The sequence below is a fragment of the Pagrus major genome, chromosome 24 (assembly GCF_040436345.1).
Source record: "Pagrus major chromosome 24, Pma_NU_1.0".
Classification (NCBI taxonomy): Eukaryota; Metazoa; Chordata; class Actinopteri; order Spariformes; family Sparidae; genus Pagrus; species Pagrus major.
Window position 1 is genome coordinate 2,661,787 of NC_133238.1, and position 5,751 is coordinate 2,667,537.

Here is a 5,751-nt window from a genome sequence, read left to right on the forward strand (position 1 = left end):
TTATCCTCAATATTTTATTGATAATGATAATGAAAATTATAATATGGACAATGTGGTAAATAGCTTTAATGCATTTTGTGTGAGTGTTCTTAATGTAGACTGTGTATGAACATCTTTCTAGTCACTAATTTACTGACAATATTTCTTGCATGTTCACTGGTATACTCAGAGTAAAGACAGAGAGGCTGCTCCTACCTGCCAGCCAGCCACACCCACCTCGTCACCTGACTCACCTCACCTGGACTCTCAGCTGCAGCTCATCTGCAATCAAGCCAGAGCTCCTCCAGTTCACTCACTCCTTGCCTGATTGTTACAGAGGCAGCAGCTGGCATGGAGGTGAGTGAGAAACTGAGCAAATATTGATAAAAGTCTAATCCTAATGTTAATTTAAGATGAGATATTCCTGTAAATCTGGCTTCAAACGGCCCCATTTCTTTTGCCAGCGACTGAAATTCCCTTGCTTCAAAGTCTCACTCCAAACCTTTGGTGAAACTTGGCAGCCCTGCTTTTATGTTGCATGGTTTTCATGTATTTCAAGCTTAAGCAGATGGGTATGTAGCACAAATTTTATTTGTTATGGGAGCAAGGAACAGATAAAACCAATACTTCTCCTAATGGTCCAATGGTGTAAATGTAGTGCAACCTTTAATGGTTGCTACTAGCGACTGGGAGGATGACATGAGAAAGGGGCCAGAAACAACTGACAGGAATATCCATTTATTCTGTGCTGCCCCTTAGAGTAGATGGTGCCAATATGAAACATTACAAGAGCACTGAAGCCTACCAGTACCAAAGTGGTAAAGAGGGCTGTAAGTTACTCCACCAAGTGAAAGATCTGGTATTTTGGAAGGCTGATGTTCAGCTCAGTCACATCAGCTGATAATAAGAACTGAGATAAGAAATTCTCAGTTGTCATCTTGTCATGATTCGAGTTGGTGGTTCAGTTCTGTCATGTGTCATGTTTTGCTTTTCATTTTCATTACCTCCCTTTGTCTTCTCACCCTCTTTCTGTTCACCTGTGTCTCATCAGTTAATCACCCCCTGTGTATTTAGGTCCTTTACTTCCCCTCTCCCTGTCAGTTTGATTGATCTGTTGTCATGCGTCTCAATCCTGTTTAGTCCTGTGTCCTTCTATTCCTGCCTGCATTTCAAGAGCTTTGGTTTGTACTTTTATTTTATGTTCTGTCATATTCTGTGGTGGATATTTTGGTGCTTGGTGTGGGTTCTTTTTCTGTTGTGCTTGCAGAGGTGCATTGAGAGGCCGGGCGGAGCTTCCCAATACAGAGCTGCTGTCACACGCTCACCTGCAGCAGGTTGGCAGTCAGCGCCTGCTGATAAAGCCCTGCTCTCCACGCAGCCTGCTGCCAGATAATTTCATCAATTCGATGTGGTACATGGCTCCAGTTAGATCGTCGTTTTCTATGACTTCTAGTTGTTTCGTTTTGCTCTCTTAGAAATCTAACACTTTCACATGTTCTCTCTATGACCAGTGTTCACCAGCACGCCGACTTCGTGTTTCTGGCGCTAGCTCTCCGCACTCCACCAGCGGCCTGACTCTGTGCTCACCTGAGTCTCAACTCGCCACGCTACCACCAGCGCCATCGTGAGTGGGGACTCCGCCTGGGACGCTCAACACCTTCACTTACTAAACCGTTGTGAAATCAATAAATTACCTTTTTATAATCTACTTCCAGCCTCATTGTCCGCTTTTGGGTCTACACTCCACCAACCGAGCATAACATTTGTATTTTTATAGTTTTTTTGTTCTTGGTTTAGCGTTGCCTGTTCCTGCCTGCCATGATATACATGTTCTTTGTGTATGTAAACATTTGACTGCAGCTGTATATTTAACAAGAAACTCATCAAGATCTGCTTATTAGCCTTTTCCAGGCCTTTCAAATGGATGCCATTGGTGTCAACTTGGTCATATGACCGCTCTTAATTACGATCCTCTTTCTGATGTTTTACATTGAGGATAACTGGAATGTGTGTATGCTATAACTAAATCCAGAGTGACTTAATGAAATCATTCTGAACTACCTCAGTACTTCAGAAGGAATCAAATGGGCAAAATGTAAACATGATGGAAGAGACATCTAGTCTGAATATCGCTAATGAGTACTGATCTTAAACTGTTCACTGTATTTTAATATGTTCTATGACCTCTAAGGTAAGTTATATGCTCTTTTTTTGTTTAAGGCCACTTCACTGTTGTGGTTAATTATACAGGCATCCCTGCTCAGCATTTTCAAGCCGACTGCGATCAATAAAATCAGGAGAACAGCCCACTTTGACTAGGGGCCTAAACAAAACACTGGAATGGCTAATGTCAGTCTGTGGATGTCTTTCTTGGTATTGATCACTCTTTGCGCTCTGAGGGGACTTGCTACGTGCTCTCATGCTGTGATTGAGCATTGGAAATTGAAAACAGAGAGGGAGAGAGAATGCCTTGCGGCCGACTGTTTATAATCAGTTTGTATGTTGTACAAATTAGTCAGGACATGACATCTGTCTCCTTAGAGCCTTGCCTGCCCTGCAGCATACAAGCATGAAATGTTGTTCCATGTGTTATGTGTGAAAAGGATCCCCAATGAAAATCTACGCACCAGAGAAATGTGACGGCAGCAGATTGGAAACAAAACATGTGTGAATTCCCTGGTTTATTTAAAATAAGATTTAGCTTGCCCAGACAGCAGCTTCTTACTGACAGAAAACAAATAATGCCGCTGCAATTGTTAAAAATCTCACCTGTAGCAAGGCAATCTTCAAAATGACAAGCCTGTGAGTTTTTAAAGATAAACCTCTCATCCCTGAAATGACTATTGGCTTTCAGGGATCAACATGTTTGTTTGAATCAGCGTAGGGGCATATTTGTAGGGCAAATTCTGAATCATGTAAACATGACAATGAATACAAAAACAATAGTGGACATGATGATATGATGGTCTCAAATGATCCTGGCAGGTTGCTTGTGGCTAAAGCAACACATCCCTTTAAAGTAAAGTGTGACAGTGTCTTTCTGTTAAAGAAGGGTCAATTTGCTCTCACCAAGCAGAAACGGATGTATCTGTCCCCACTGTTTTCACTTTCAGTCGATACAGAAACCAACGTAGCGCTGCTAGGAGCAGTTTGTAGAAGGAATGAGGTGATGAGTTTATTTCTGTAAATCAAGCAAAGCTCCAATTATACTTTTCTTCAAGTTATGTACGTGACGTAACTTAACTACAGTACACTTAACTACACTACATAGTATGTTAAAACAACTAACTGTTGACTTTTGGCGTCATACTGAAAACAAACAGTGGTCTCCAGGATAAAATCCCAGTGACAGTTTAACTGGACCATCCACTCCATCCTCCTCCCTTTGCTGACTTCATACTACTTCACCTGAATTCCTCCTTTGCTGCTGTCATAATTACTACAGCCACTAGAGGTTGCCACCTAACAACAAACATCAATATGGATGATAATAAGCTGCCTTGACAGTCAAGCTATGTGATTGTTTTCTGATAAGAATGGGCTGTCTAGGACGCACATATACAAACTTCATACAGTATGAACAGAGTGGTGTATACAAAGCCCTTTTTGTTGATACCGAGGTCTAGTTAACTTCCATAACAAAAATTAATTAAATGAGTATGTTTTCATTCATATCATCAGTGCAGTCCCCTACCACTCCTTCTCTACGCTGCCTGCACTTTCCCTGTCCTCATAACTGCAACTTCCACTATGTTCAACATCTATTCGTGTTATTTATATTGGGCATATAACATTACAACATCAATAATTTAGATCCACTTAGCCTACCTTGTAGGAAGACTAGACTGCGGAGGGCTGGCACACCCAGATGTTCTTCTTTCCAAGGATGAATTAATGGTCCTCACAGCTCATCCGTAAATTCATCTCAACTTTGATTTCGACCAAGTTAAATGAGCCCGTTTCTCACATCACTCCAGGCACCTTTCATGGTGGAAAACACCCACTTAGAGTAAGCACTGCTAACAGGGATACTTGGCACAAAGGACAGGAGCTTGGCATACTGTACTGGGGGAAAGCAGACCTGTTCTTTAAAGCTTGGGCCCAACGCTCACCTCCTGTGTGTCTCAAGGTGAGGCAGACCTCTTTCAGAACACAGGTCTCATTCTAGAGCTCATCCATGTCCAGAGCACCTTCCATTTGAAGGGTGGATACAACTGTGGTCAGGTGCTGGTAGTTGATTTCTTGATTTTCATTGAGGTTGAAACACAGGATATTGCACAGGTTTTCAGTTTATGAGCAGTTGAACTATTCCTCAAGGTATTGCTCCCCGGTACTGTTGAAGCTGAGGAATACTCTAAAGAGCCTTTGATGTTGAAATCAACAGAGGAAGAGGCGAAACTATGGTCAACGTTTGCTCCGAATTAAGCTTTTTTTTGCACTGCTGGAGTTGAAAAGCCTTTTATCAGCGAAAACACTCGGCTGAGGTAAGACTCTCACTCTCCCATTCTGAGAATTGAAGCCAATGCAGGAGTAACAAAAACCGTTACTTGAATGGCCACTTGAGGCTGCTTCCAAAAGTGAGTCAATCCCCATAAGAGCCAGTTAAAATGCCCAACTTTGCAGCAGAAATAAACATGTTTGCAGCCTGGTATAAAAAATGTATCCCGTCATGACAACTGTAGGGGGATGAATCTTTATTTAACTCATTAGAACTATATTAGTTGAACATAATTAGGGGCGTTGCTCCTTTAAGTGAGAGGTACCCACGAGCTGGCTGCTCGGCTTCAGCTCAGGTAATTTCAGTCAGTGAACTTGATCTCTTGGCTGCATTCATAGTGTTTTTAATGCAGATATCAGACAAATAATATGACTTTCTGTGTGGTTAATTGGACTAACGCCAGGATCAGACAACACAAATTTAGGCCGATTTCCACACATTTGGATCGTGGCCGACAAATTTTCCAGTGTCGGGTCCGATTATGAATGTCGGGAACGACGAACAGATGTGTAGTGTAACATAATTGAAGGACAGTGATGATCCACGACACCCCGACGAAAAGTCTAGCATGTCAGAAATGTTTGTATCTTCCTGCCTAGTTTGACATCTCCTACGACGTGTTCCTTGATGTTGACCAATAGACAGAGTGCTCTGACGTGTATATGTAAACATGGCAAAGAGGAAGATGGGACGCTGCTGTCAGGTGGAATAGTAAAGTAGAGGAACGGTTTATTGAGCTGTGGCAACAATACCCTACCTTTTTGGTGTTTTCTCGAGGGACTACCTTGACGGAGTCAAAAAAGAAAAATGTTGGTGGGAAATAGCGGAGGCACTTCAGCACCCCGGTGAGTAACTTGCTTGTCCGAAAAGACAGATGATTGGTCGGGGTCATACTTGTAGCGTTGCCAATTTCTGACCAAGACACGGCAACAATTTATGCCACCTTGATTGCTTGTCTGGACGTGGTGACCATCTGTTTAAACTTTTGGGATTAAAAAATGGATATATAGTATCTTCACTCTCGCCTGCCGTAATGAGCCACAGAGGTGCCGAAATACACTTTAATGTACAGTTACCCACTTAATTGACTGCTGAATGGTGAGGAAATATCTCATTACTTTAGCTATTCAATGAGAGTAGAGAAGAGATGGGGAAAGGAAAAGATGCTACAGGCATGAACCTATCATGATCGCTGCACATCACCACCCTGGTTAAAAAGGCACAGAAAAGGCTCTACTTCCTAAGGAAACTTAAGAAGGCTCAATTCCAGAGCC

The 5,751-nt window shown here is 42.3% G+C and overlaps 1 long non-coding RNA gene across 1 annotated transcript; it reads left to right on the forward strand.

The window, feature by feature from the left end:
- The first annotated feature begins 1,119 nt into the window (after nucleotides 1–1,119).
- LOC141020395 (uncharacterized) lies at nucleotides 1,120–1,688 on the forward strand. Its single transcript, XR_012180836.1, has 2 exons — nucleotides 1,120–1,390; nucleotides 1,491–1,688. It is a non-coding gene; the product is annotated as an uncharacterized lncRNA (long non-coding RNA).
- Nucleotides 1,689–5,751: the final 4,063 nt, after the last annotated feature.